At 37.6% G+C, this 14771-nt stretch overlaps 1 long non-coding RNA gene across 3 annotated transcripts in view; it reads right to left on the reverse strand.

The window, feature by feature from the left end:
* The window catches only part of LOC142361964 (uncharacterized), a 251588-nt gene that overhangs the window by 180658 nt on the left and 56159 nt on the right, over window positions 1-14771 (reverse strand). For 2 of the 3 annotated variants that reach the window (XR_012764551.1, XR_012764552.1), the window contains exon 3: window positions 13139-13198. This is a non-coding gene — a long non-coding RNA (uncharacterized LOC142361964). Of the gene's footprint in view, window positions 1-10808; window positions 10938-13138; window positions 13199-14771 lie in introns of all 3 variants that reach the window. The other variant, XR_012764553.1, reaches the window with a different exon arrangement.

A 14771-nucleotide genomic window follows, 5' to 3' on the forward strand; every position in this document is an offset into this window, starting at 1 on the left:
ATGTCTTCCTAAAAGGTTGTCTAATTATTCTAAGTATATCAATGGAACTAAAAAGAGTTACCAACTCTACTTTCAAACTTTGTCTGTCTGTTGTTAGACGCCCATACTTTCAAAAAAACACCATTTCTCTTCAGGAAGCTGGCATCTAAACAGTGTTAATTTCATAAAGAACATATTTCCCCTCCCTGGGTTAGTTTTGAGACTGTTCTGAGACAGTTTCAACATAGAAGAAAAGACGACTTGCTTGACAAGATTTGCTCAAGTCACATCCTTGCTATCCGTCACCTATGACCTTGCTATCGTCCAGATGCTTACAGTTTGCTTAATTATTCATTCCCAAATTACCTGGAAATTGAAAGTCACATAACACATATAATGTATTCTTGGTAAAGACAGAGGGTAAAATGTTGCCATGAAAGCCTAGCTAGCAATAAAACTGCAGGAATTCATCACTAGTTGTGTTAAAGGGTCAAGAGAAACCAAAAAACATAATCATTGTAATACGGTCTGAATTCATTACTATGAAAAACATTTTCAGGATTAAGGCGGCATTCTCTAGACCATTCATTGTTGGAAGCTTTATTCTACAAAGCATTTGTTGTAATAATAGATTGCTGAGTATTTGCTTCCTTCCATTTCAGTAAGTTTCCTTCTCATTTTTTGGAAGGTGAATTTTGCATCTGGGTTTTGACCTGAGGAAACAGTGTTTTTCCCAGAACTTCACAGATGTACTGTTTCTTAACAAAAAATCACCTCACTCAAAAACTACATCTGATTCTTATTCCATTTCTACAGCGAACAAAACTACTAGCTATGGAGACAGAATGAGATGCATCATAAAACAATCTATCAGCTAAACTCTGCAAAACATGCAGCTTCTTTTCGAATCTCATCTTATTCTTTCATGTCTCAAATTTCAATGACATTTTGTAGAGTTTGAAATGCAACTAATTTCTTTTTGGAATTATTATAATTTAAAAAACTTAAATTATTCCAGATCATTGTAATGTTAAGCTTAGCACCTTATTTTTGCTAAAAATGTTTGTGATTACGTTGTTTTGATAAGCAATAACATTATTATAACACCACTGTCACATAAAGCATATATTTCTCAAAACAGTGAAAAAAATAGATCCAGAAAAACTCCTTTGCTATTTTCTTTATATTTTAGTCTAAGATATTTGATACAGATGAATGGAATAGGGGTTGAGAGCATTCAGTATCTGGGAGAAAGTGCTTAGAGTCACACAGGATGTTTTCTAGATTTTCTTGTCTCTTTCTGTACTGCACACATATACCAATATGGCAGGGCATCTCTACAGACAAAGCTGTGATTAGGTAGTAGTTTACAACAGCATTCTCTAGAGCTCTTCTGCATGAGGTAAAAGTCAAATTGCAGTAAAAACTGTTCAGGGGATGAGGGGGGTAACTGAACCCATCAGCTAGCTTGTGGACGGAAACACAGCTCCTGCACTTAGAATTTGAGTGGTGTGTGGAAGGAAGAACAGCTTTACACATACACTTATTTCAGAGGAAATCTGCTTTGAGCTAAAGGCTGCAGAAAAAGTGCTTGGCATAGATGAAATAATTCTGGAGATCCAGACCAACTGAGCAGAGATGACAACGAGGATCAATGACTTCGCAAATATCTGGTTTTTACTCTGCAGAAGAGAGAAACGTCAGGCACTTTTCAGATTCTATCAGGTGGAGAGCTGTAACTATTTCTGGAAATAAGGCATATGTACATTTCTCTTCTTGATATCATTCCTTGCCTTCACTAAATTGCTTTATTCTTGAAATGAAGTATTTCATTCTCTTTTCCTTGTTCTCAGAGAAAGATGTTAGTGGCCAGTGCAAGGAAGGTTGCCTCAGATGTGAGCAATAACCTACACTTCACCGATTATACTTGGAATTCCCCTTGTGAAGCTTTAAATTAAGCTCTGCATCTTCTGGGGCTCATGTATTGCACTTAATCCTATCCACTTCTCATATACTCACTAGCTGCAAGTATGCAGCATCTGGATGTCAGCAATATTTTCAGTAGTCCTCTGGATTTTGTGGGTCAGATTCAATTTGTTTCACACAAATAGACTCCTGCTTTCTTTCTGGCCAGCCTTTATATATCATTCTTTTGGATTCCCTGTCCTGGGAATCTGTCTGACAGAGGCTTGCATATTATGCAAATTTGCTGCTGAAGCAACAAAAATGTTACTGCATCTTTAGACTGAGTTTAACCTTTGTTCCATTATAATCTTCTTTCATACAACACCAGAATCTTAACGCAAAATTTACCCACAAAATCTTATGTTTTCATAAATTAAGCTTTTGAGACATGCTGCCCCTCATTTGAACAGTGTTTGTGTTCTAGCTAAACAGAATATGGAAATGACACCTTCAGAAGAGACCCTCCATCTTGACTTTCACCTCTTCTATCATTCCAAATAATTCCATCTTCTTTCTGGTATTATTTCAAGGTTTTCTTGACAAGTGAGTACAGAAACAAAGAGATAAAACCTGACTGACTCAATTTGTCTCAGGCCCTTAGCCTACCGTCACAGTGATGAGATTAATGCACTACAGTAAACCACCTCCTCGGCATCCAAATCCAACTTGGGGGCATCTTTTCAAATTATTTTTTTTTATTTTTGAACAAACATGAAGACAAAATGAAAATATACAGTCAATGCCTTTTCTCCCTTGCTCTTCTCAAACTGCATCCATGCTTTGATATTCAAGGTAATATGAGTTGCAAAAGAGTGAGCTTCCTAGAAGTGGTATCTTCACAGTCCATCATGAAACAGATGCTCCTCAGACATGAAGGTATTTTAATCAACATTTTAATAGTGCATCTCTATTCTGAATAACATTGGGGCCAGTTTCTAAGAGTAATCTGCACAGACTTTTGTGTCATTTGAACTGTGGAAGTCTACAGTACATTAAATTTATAATACATAAGACATATGCCAGACGCTTAGGTTGTTTGCTGTTGGGCTTCTAAAAATAGTAGATATAATTTTGCATGATAACAAGATGTTGTTCAGGAGTCAAAAGCTGCAGGTTAGCAAAATCTTCTCGTTAACATATTCAACAGCATACTGAGAATGAAAAGTGTCAAAGAATTTGTTTCCAAAATGCAAGCACAGGCTCAGTTCCTTAGGCTATAAACTGCATTCCTGTGAGTTTCCACTGAATTTTCCCCTACGAGCTTCTAGTTTCTTGTTATACATATTATGTATACACTACAGAAGCCATTTTAAGTGCTGCCCCACACAATCTAAGACAGACAGTCTTCTAACTTGAAAAACCAGTGAAACACCGAGACAGATATTTCCTAGTAAGTGACTCAATAAGATATGGTAATAGACATCAAACCAAGGGTTTTTAAATTAGATGGCAGAGGTGCTGTTCAAAGCGCTGCATCCTGGCATTTGTCTCATTTTACCAAAGCATCTTTCCTGAAGGGCAGCATGTACTGCCCTTCTGCTCTGTACCCTCATGTTTATGTCATCCTTTTTAACCCCAAGGAGTTTCATAAACTACCTGTATGCAGCAAACAGTGTATTGCTGCATCAGAAAGAAAAGAAAATTCTGTTTCTCTGAAACTCACAAGATACTAAGTTGCCGTAGCACATGCATTCTACTGCCTGGTTCCAACACATGCATTAAAATCCAGTTTCACTAACTTTTCCACCAACGTATACAAGTAATCACTCTGACAAAGTCAAAGCATCCATTCGAAGACAAGGGTCTTTACCCCTAGGCTCAGAGACTTCTTCAAACGCAGTAAAGACAACCCTTGAAAGAGTCAAAACTACATAAAATAACTTATGCAATCTACTTGTGGGTGAATTTAAACTCAAGTAAAGCACTCTTTGGGGACAGAATGACTTCAAGGTTAATATGAAACAGTTTTACAACGGAAGAGGAGACTGAAGAGGAAATTATAAAGTGGTAAAGACCTACTGACAGAAAAAGTAAAGGATAACTCCTTCAAGCTATATGAAAGAAGAAAGAGACAGCTGCACAGTAAACATTAATAATGTGGTTCAAAGTGGTTTTAGTATCTTCACTCTGTCTTCACTATTGATTTTAGAACCTCATCCTCACCCTTCCCCATAAACCTCCAACATGTACATTCAGTTCTACAAGCAGAGGTAATAGCAGAGGGAAAAAGCAAGGAAAGAGGGTAGCCTGTAGTGATGGCAGCGCATTTGGCAACATGCAGTGTCAGAGCGCATGGCCGTGCTGAGAAATAACTAACTCCCAAGGGGAGCATGCAAAGGCTCTAGGCTAGGTGCCCCTCCAGAGGAGTCTGAAAGGCTCATCAGGGGAACATCAAACCACAGGGATGTAGCACGGTCAGTGCAGCTCCTTCTCCAGCTCTCCAGTCCAACCCTGGCGCTGCAGAAAAGCCCTTTCCACTAGGCACAACAGTCATGCCATACTCTCAGAACAGACTGGAAGCCCATTCTGTCCTGATTTCTTCCGAGAAGTAATCTGCAGAGGAATGTAACGTCTTCTACTATTGTTGCAGGTTTCAGCTGGCAATGCAGAGGTTTGTAACGGATGGGTATTGAGAGCACTGTACTGCACCATGCGTGCCCTATGCAAGAGTGGCTTACTCTTTCTGCAGAAAACAACAACACTGTCTGGAAAAGGCAGGGGAGATGTTTTTCATGAAACCTAACAACAGCAGCATTAATAGCAGGGCTTTCAAATATTTGAGATCTCAAGGTTAAATAAGAGCTATCAGCACTGAGCACTCTGACACTGTTGCTCTGGGGGAAGCATGTATTAGGGTCCCTCACAGTGACTACAAAAATGCTGACACATTCTGTGAGGCAGAAAAGAAAGGAGCCTCTGATGCTGGTATGACATTTGAGCACAAAAAAGCCTATGGATATATTCCTTGTCAGGCATCATTCCAGCTAGCTCATGCTTGAGACATAACTGCCTTGTTTTGAAGGCTACTGCATTTACCAGCACAGGTGCAGGTCCATTACACGCCAGATCATTTATATACCATGACACCTCCTAGATGCCTAATTTACTAGTGTATACTCAGACTTCTAATTTTACCATAAGTTCACAGAATCACAGAATAGTAGGGGTTGGAAGGGACCTCTGTGGGTCATCTAGTCCAACCCCCCTGCCGAAGCAGGGTCACCTACAGTAGGCTGCACAGGATCTTGTCCAGGCGGGTCTTGAATATCTCCAGAGAAGGAGACTCCACAACCTCCCTGGGCAGCCTGTTCCAGTGCTCCGTCACCCTCAGAGGGAAGAAGTTCTTCCTTATGTTCAGACGGAACTTCCTGTGCTTCAGTTTGTGCCCATTGCCCCTTGTCCTGTCACTGGGCACAACTGAAAAGAGCTTGGCCCCATCCTCCTGACACCCACCCTTCAGATATTTGTAGGCATTTATAAGGTCCCCTCGCAGCCTTCTCTTCTTCAGGCTGAACAAGCCCAGTTCCCTCAACCTCTCCTCGTAGGGGAGATGCTCCAGTCCCCTCACCATCCTTGTAGCCCTCTGCTGCACTCTCTCCAGTAGCTCTTCATCTTTCTTGAACTGGGGAGCACAGAACTGGACACAGTACTCCAGATGAGGCCTCACCAGGGCAGTGTAGAGGGGAAGGAGAACCTCCCTCGTCCTGTTGGCCACACTCTTCTTGATGCACCCCAGGATCCCATTGGCTTTCTTGGCAGCCAGGGCACACTGCTGGCTCATGGTTAACCTGTCGTCCACCAGGACACCCAGGTCCCTCTCCACAGAGATGCTCTCCAGCAGGTCCACCCCAAGCCTGTACTGGTGCATGAGGTTGTTCCTCCCCAAGTTCACCACAGTACTTAGGGTTTACATTACTTCAACTACATTAATTACAAAAATTTATACATATATGTATATAACTGTACAGGCTATACACAAATATATGTATACATACGTACGTAGTAGGTATAACAACTACCCATAAAAACTTTGTATTTCTGTCATCTCTAGAGGAATTCATGGGAGTTTCAACTAATGGTGAACAAGACCTGCCACCTCCCTACCATGTTTCACTCAGGGATAAAGGGTACTCACTGCCCTGAGAAACACCAAGAACTATATGATTTTCCCAGACAATGATGAAAAAAGCTTCTAATCAAAAGGTCCTTAGGTGATTAAAAATTGAAGAAAAAGTCAGCTGCTTGTCTTAAGAAACCAGACAGTAGAACCGTGGCAGAATCTGGGAAACTTGGCTACAGTATCCTATGTTTTTCATTATTAGGGCATATGCTGTATCTACTTTTACATCAACTCTTTTGTTTCTGTTTGTTGACAGGAAGCTCAGGTTTCTGCCCTAGAGACAACATGAAGATACGCAGCATGTCCCTTGAGAAGGGAATCTTCTCAACAGCTTCATCAGAAATTGAGAAGTTAGAGTTGTTTCTTGCTATTTCTTCACTTGTGGTCTGTCTTCATTATTAAACTGTATGGCAATCAGCACTGCTCTGCCTTTGATGGGTGTGCTTATGCAGCACACATGAACAGTAATTACGACAAATGTCAACTGTGTAGACTTGAGAGGTTTTAGATAGACTTCATTGTACAGATCTGTCTCAGGTATTTCTAGAAATGCTGCAAGAGGGGCTAGATGATGTGAGGCTTTATTTTATTATAAAATAATTTTGCAGGGTATTTACTATATATTTATTACAGAATTGAAATAATCTAACCACTTTATTGTACTAAGTGAAAAGCCTGGTTGACATTTAACTGAAAGTTTCCAAACTGTATTATTTACTCCCTAATGTAGTTGTATTCCACAACCAACCCCTCCTAAACTAACAAAACAAAGATTGTTCTTTTTAAGATACAAGTGTCACTTGGGGCTCAGTCTTTGATTTCTTTGAAATCTGAAGCACTCCACTGTTTTCCCAGCCAAGCAGTCTGGTGGAGTAAATAAGCTGACCTGAATTTCACCCAGGGTGTAGGGCAAAACAGTCAGCTGGCACCAAACAGATTTCAGAACATCCGATGCACTTAACTGCCAGTAATGGAATTTCAGGAGGAAGACATAGCGCAGAGGCATCTGGCTCACAACTTCCCCCCCCTTTCCGATCCTGTTTTGAGATCTGTTTAGATTCTCAGACTTTACAACATGATTATTGTATTGCAAATCCTGTAACTTGCAATATAAAATTAAAAAATGGTTACTGTAAGTCAACCCCAACAGCTAGGAGGTGTGACTACGCAGATGGTCTCTCTTTACTGTGGATGTTAGGGATATAAACAGCACACCTGAAAGTTATATGAAAGGTGTTTCCTTTAACAAAAGCATTTTGTTTCTTAAACTGATGCACATGAAAGGTTGATTTGAAAACCCTAATCATTACTGTTTAATGTCAAGTTGGCATGAGAAATCAAATGTAGCATGTTCCAGTAACTAACTTTGTTAGCATAAGAACGTATAAGAAGCTGGTGAAAATTTTTGTTGAATTTATAGATTTCATAGAGCTTAAGACAAGAATAAACTAACTCAAACTAGTTGTGATTTGCAGAGGATACAATTTCATCTGTTCATCTCCTGTTAGAGGTAAGTTTTAAGAGAAACGAAAATCAGTCATTGAATAACTATTGCTTCAGGCACATAGTGGAGAAGATTATGACACTTTAAAATGCCTAACAATGAAAAGCCTGTGAATGGGTGTCCTGGTTTTGGCTAGGATTTTCACAGGAAGCTGGGAGAGGACACAGGACAGATGGCTGACCCAAACTAGCCAAATGGGATATTCAGTACCCTACGATACCATACTCTGTACATAACTGGGAGAGCTGACCAGGGGAGGGGATTCACTGCCCAGTAGTGCGCTAGGCATTGGACAGTGGAAAAATTGCACTGTGTATCCCTTGCTTTGTATATTCTTTATCAGCATTACTGTTGTTATTTTTGCCTCTTCCTTTGTTGTTCTGTTAAACCATTTTTGTCCCAACCCACAAGTTTTGCATTTGTCTTCCGCTTCTCCTCCCCATCCCACCAGGACAGAGGAGCAAGCAAGCAGCTGTGTGGTTCTTTGTTGCTGGGTGGGGCTAAACCACAATGGGTTAGATGAGATACACAGAAAATCCTAGTAGGTAAAGCACTTCTATGCAGAAATACACAGGGCAAATGCACCGACATTTTCTTAATTGGAAATGCCTTCCTTATCTCAGATCTGCAGATCAGTGTCTCTGCACAAGTTAGAAAGACGTACCATTAGATAACCAAGGAACACATTACTGTGTCCTCCTATAAACTTGTCTTATTGCATCCAACCACCTACCGACAGTCATTAGCAGTCTGGAGAAAGAGAAGCAAGGGACACAACCCCAGAACATACTTGGCCAGGTCTACATAATAAATACCGTCCTCCTGGATTATCCTAAGGTTGACTGAAGCCAACTCCTGAGAACATTAAGTCCATGAACATATCGAAATAAATACCATCACTATACCTATCTATATTTTATAGAGTCCTTCACATTCTCTTATTGATTATGTATTTTAAAACACTTTGTAGATTAAGTTCTATTTACTATTCAAACCTCCTTACTGTTCACATAAACTTAGTGGTAATCATCAGGGCTAACGTGTTTATCAGCACTGATTTTAGTGTTTTAGAAAAAATTTCATCCTTCCAGGTTGTTGACAAAAATGATATTTCTCTAAATCACAAAATCAATTTTAAAATCATATAGCCGTTAATATTTAAATTTAAACTAACATATCTCAAATATTACTGATGAAAATACAGAACAATCTCGATTCCAGTAAGCAGTTTTCAATACAAATAGGGTTAACTCTTTGAGTTACATTGAAGTCATCACTAATAAAACAGTGCATCTTGTTGCAAAAAGCCGTAACACTTCACAGACTTAGGGAATAATTTAGCTTGTAAGCCATGTCTGGAGGGCGTCTGATCCAACTCTCTGTTCAAAACAGAGCTTTTGTAGAGTTGGCTCCCACCTATGCCACAACATGCAGAGAAGTGTTGCACATGGATTTCTTCCTTGCAAAATTCTTAGAGATGAAAAATTCTACCCCTAAGTACAATTGCTACTGAAAGCCTCTTTAAAGCAGACAAATGTGCAATTGCTTGGAATTGGTTTATTGTTGGTTTATTTTATTTTTACTTTGCTTTCTTTGGAGAAGGAATATATTTTTAATTTTGTAATTTAAACATTAAACCATATTCCAATTATATATGTTAATTACATTACACTGCCTGTAAAATATCAATTATCATTATTTCATCATGTAATGTTACAAAATGCTTTTTACTAGGAAGATACCTGGTAGACATCCACTGGTCATGTAAGACCTCAACTGACATTGTTTGAAACATCTTTCTTGGGCAGTAATGTTATTAATCATAACGCAATCTGACGTATTACACACCAAAACTAAAGGCATAGCCACGGTAGCTTCCTCTTCCACCCAATCAATATTTTATTGCCTCCAAGAGTAACTGTTAAGGAGAAGAATTTTCTTTCTGATAGGAAATAAACAAGTGTAGGCAGATACAAAAACCTGACAATAAACTGGCTGAATGAAGTCAGATTTCTACCAAGGGAAAGTTACCAAGCTGCAATGCTAGCTGATCTGACATACTTCAGATAGGCATAGCATTTGAGAACCATTTATATTAAAACAGCCTCTCCTTACAGCTGTCTTCTGTGTCATTTCTTTTTAAGGGATACATAATTCTTATGTTGCACAAATCAGATCTCAATTGAAAATTCATTAATTTTGAATATATAAGAGAATTTGTAATTAATTATAATTCCCCATTTAGAAGCCAAATGACAGATGACATAACTGACAGTGAGCAAAGATGAAAAACCTTGTTTCATGTGTACATAGATTATTGCACCAAACTTGTTCTAGAGCATATTCTTTTGCTGTTGACATTGTTTTACTAATCCACTCCAGTTCCAGACATAATTCATACAAATAATCCCCCCAAATCCTTGTTTCCTGCATTTTCTTCTTATTTACAATTTCAAAGCAGATTAATTACTGCATTAAATGTCAAAGATAGATATGCACATCATTAATATATATTGTAATACTTTACCAAACATAGTTAAAGTAAGGTACTGAAGCAAATTTACATACAGCATCTGACACACAATACAAAACAGCATTATATTAATGTGCTAATACCGAATTGCATTATTTTTTTCTCACAACTTCTGTTATAAGATGGGGTCTTGCATAGTTTTCAGGTCTACATGATTGTAAGCTACTTTGTTACATGTAATTTGATTGAAAATCAAATCTTTTTATGTGCTCAAAATGATAATTTCTGAAAAAAATGTAGGTTTCCTTTAAACAAGACATCCATAAATGCAAACTCCAGCACACACTGAAAATCAGGACAGATTTCACCTAAAGAATCAGTAACTGCATTAAACAGCTGTGATGTTTTTCTGATCTACAGGGGCATTAAAACTATATATAAACTCTTCCATATCACCACACTGCTGAAAAAGTTACTATCCAAATGTCTTTACTTTCTACAAAGTTACATGCTATTCTGATCTGCACATGCAGGTAGTATGACATTAAGCCATTTGCTTGATGATCATACTCACAGGAGGCTGGTTTCTCTGTGAATTGAAAGATGTCAGAACCCCATTTCAATAAAACTTGTTTCTAAATTTTGAAGTTTCAGAATATTATCTAAATATAGCCTGTTCAGTCATGTCAGATGGAGGTCCCAAGTAACCCCAAAAAATAGTTCCCATGTATTTTTATCTTAAAGAGGTGTTAAGTCTTGAAACCAACCAATGTAAATCCAGGAGAATCCTGAGAAGGTCCTTATTTTTACCATTTCACTGTAGCTTCAGTCGAATACTGGTACATCTCCACAGGATCTGAAGGAGTAAAACCAGCCGCCTCCTTTAACTGACAGCACTGTAGAAAGAACAAAAGTGCCAAATGCTGTTCCTTTTCCTTCCCATGACCTTCAAGAAAAGTCAAGGCCATGACACAAGAGAAGAGACCTGCTATAGTTCTGTAACTGGTACATCTATGGATCCTCAAAGATTTAAATGAGGCTGTATACGCAGATGACACTGACATTACACAGACTAAGTTTTGAATTTAACAAGTATGCATCATGTCTCAAGGAATCATTTCCACAGGTTAAAATTGGTGCTCCTGAACTGGAGTATGCTGCTTAAAATATTAGCATGACTTCATACATCACATTTGTAGATGACTAGATTCTTACTATATGTGTACTAAGATTAACAGACACAACTTTAAAAATCTTTAGACACTGTCAAAATAACAATCCCCCAAGCATAATGCTGTATGAATACATGTGATTACAGATAGTTTTAGAGGACTGATGCAGTAGTTTGTGTCATTTTCTTCTGGAGTTTCATTAGAGAAGTATAAAAAGATACTGAAAAAATATCCCGCAAATGGCTCTATAGAACAAAAAATTTAGGACAGATAGTATCTATAACTACTATTCCCTTTGGTTTCATAAATTCCAGCATTTCACTGTGTAATTCCCTTCTCCAATCAAACAGCATGGAAGACCTTGTTTAATAAATTAGGAGCTTGCATAAACATCTAGAACAATGTGGCAGATCATCCAGGAGGAAACAGATACAGAGCATCTCTTCTCAAAGCTCTCTTCGGGTATTGAGACAAAAAGTCTGCATTTGTTTTGCACTCTTTACTATTTTCCAAGTACAAAGGGAAGGTATTCAGACCTGAAGAAATGATAGCACTTTGTCCAACAGACAGAAATAATTCATTGGACAGTAAAGTAGCCTATTACTCCTTATTCAGCTCTTCAAAATTTATATACTGTGTACAGCTAGACTTTGCAGACACTGGCTAATGTGGCTGCAGAGAGTCTCCATAGACAGGTTTTCAAACTGGAGTGTAAGGACTTATTCTTCTCCATCCTTTAGTCCTGCCTAAACTATGTCTCATGTCCTCGCTACCCGGTAAAATTTTAAGACATGGGATTCTGGAACTAAATCCATTAATAGCTGCTAGTTTTAAAAATCCAACACTAAACTCCAAGTAACAGCAACTTTTGCTGAACCATAGTATTTCCTAACCACTCAACTACATCTTGAAACCTGGCAGACACTGAGCAGCTCCACTTTCAAAGGAGGAGAGTAGATGTTACTAACAACATGATTCCTGCTAATACACATTCCTGTCAGTCTGGTCATATGACTTAACCTTAATACGGCATCTATAAATGAAGTAATATATCTACACAAGTATATTAACATACATGCACAGAAACATACATATATAACTAAAGTTATGTAAATAAAGATATCAACTATTCCAGCTAAATGTAGTTTCAGAATGATTTATTACTAAACTTTGTAGATTGTTTACTAAACTCTGAGAAAGAATGAGATTAGCAAAGTTTTGTTATGTTTTCGCTTAAGTACTCACGATTGATCACATGGTGGAAGAAAGAAAAACCAAAACCAGTTACGATTCTTCAGTAAATGGGATTAAATACAAATAAAACTACATTTCATTTTTTTCTATGTATATGGAAAACAATAGTTTTACTGATGATTATCTAAACAAACATCCTATTGTAGGTGAATTTTTTGTACAAATGCAATATAATTTTGCCAGAAGCCTAGTTATCCATTTGGACATCTCATTATTGCTAGTCTGGCAGATTATTACTGGTAAATAATCAAAAAAGATCATTTTATAAAGCTGCTCTAAAAGCAAAGTTTAACACTTTTCAGTGTGAATAGTGTTAAGAAATTATATCCCTCTATCAGTAAAAGGAAAAAATTCATTCACTTCCTTATATATTTTTATGCAGTTCTTTGTGAGGGATGAGCCTCAGATCTGCTAGGGTTTTAACATTGATTCATACTTCTTTCTATTTCTTTGTGAGATTCAGTAATGTAAATTTTGCATTTAGAGAGCAAGTAGATCCAGTAAAGATTTTTAAACCTTTATAGAAATTCTGAACATTTTTCCATGAAGTCTCTTTTCATGAAAACTTAACATGTAAGTCTTTCGTAGCAGCAACTGATCTAGCTAAATGTAGCTAACATTCATGCATAGTCTATGTCTGGAAAACCAAGAAGATAACAAGTTCTACTCACCAACTTCTGAAAGTCTGATAGCCCAAAGTATTCTTCTGTCTGTAGTTCCTTAGATTATGCCTGCAAGTGTAGAATAATACTTGTAATACAAGTAAAAAAAGGGCAGTATGATATACCTGATGACCCGTTTCCCAAAGTTTGAGTTCAGAAGTTGTAGCAAAGGCTACCAAGCACAGAACTTTAACAGCTGTGCCTGCTCTTGGGTTCCGTTTACTGGCTGATGTGTGCACATTCGATTTTAACCCCACATAACTACAGTTAATGAATTTTTGGATAATGAATAATTCCATAACATATTAGAAATTGATTTGTACATTCAAATGCACATAGCCTTAGAGCCTATAATTAGAAAAGAAGATACCATTATGTACTCTAATAGTTACATCTAACTTTACCATGTTCAGTTTTCTAGTTAGCTATTAAGTAAGGACAATAAAAATATTAACTGAAGGATCACCAAGAAATTTGCTGTCAACAGTATGCATGAGAACATTTGCCTTTTTAAAGGGAAAGAAAAAGTTCTAGAAAACTGCTGATTTTGCAGACATTATACAATTTTCTTGTCAGGAGAGTAAAAGAGTATCTTTAGCTAAGCCTTAAATGAACATACTTGTCAATCTGAATTACAATGTTTCACTTTGGAAAACTGACACACAAATCCACACTTTCCAGACTTGTGGTGAGCAAACTCCTCACATTCCTGAGCAATGACTCCCCATTATCTACATTCAGGAGCTTTATCAGTTCTGAAATGGATTGTGTGATGTTGTTACCCGTGGTAAAATGGAACTGTAGCTGACATTCAAACTTCCCTACCATTTCTGAGATACATTGGTCATGCTACATATGCCATGATGAATACACAAGCAGAGAATTACCTTACCCAAGTCCCTTTAAGTACAGGACCATCCACTCACTATGTTACAATCTAAAGGGGAACTTTAGTAACAACCTTATGAATTAGTATGTATAACAAATACAAACTAAAATGGCAAGGAAAAAAAAAGTTATTCATGCTCCAAAAACACTCAAGAAAGTCTTGAATTCCAGTTGCTTTCCTCTATTAAAAGAAGACACATGAGTTGGGTAATATATTTTGATTGCCTCTTGGAGCCAGTTTATTAGAACACATTTCTATGTGTAGTTAATGTTGCAAACTTTTATGAAAAAGTTAATTACCTTTTCCCCGTCATACTTACACTATAATTAGTAGAAGTGCGATACAGTAAAGAATGTTTCTGAGCAAAACTGAAGGTATTTTGGTGGTATGGAAGAAATATATTTACCAAAAGCAGCTAAGCAGCTAGGCAAAATTAAAGGCTTTGTTCTGCTCATGCTAATTCAACATGCCAGAACTTCTTCCTGAATTGTGTATCTTTTGGCAGACTAAAATAAAGCAAGAAAGGGACTTGGGGACAATTTAACAGCATGTGATTCTGATCTGCAGCTTGCACTACTAGCCATGCTCTGCAGAGTAATTTTCCAGCTCCATCTGCCCTTCTGCTGTGCAGACTACTTTCTTTAGACATAACCAAACTGAGCAGAAAAGCACAAAAATAAGTAAATTTGGTTTTTCTGCAATTTTGTGCTTGGTAAAATATTAGCAATAACACACAAGTGAGTATACCTTTTT

The sequence above is a fragment of the Opisthocomus hoazin genome, chromosome 7 (assembly GCF_030867145.1).
Source record: "Opisthocomus hoazin isolate bOpiHoa1 chromosome 7, bOpiHoa1.hap1, whole genome shotgun sequence".
Taxonomy (NCBI): Eukaryota; Metazoa; Chordata; class Aves; order Opisthocomiformes; family Opisthocomidae; genus Opisthocomus; species Opisthocomus hoazin.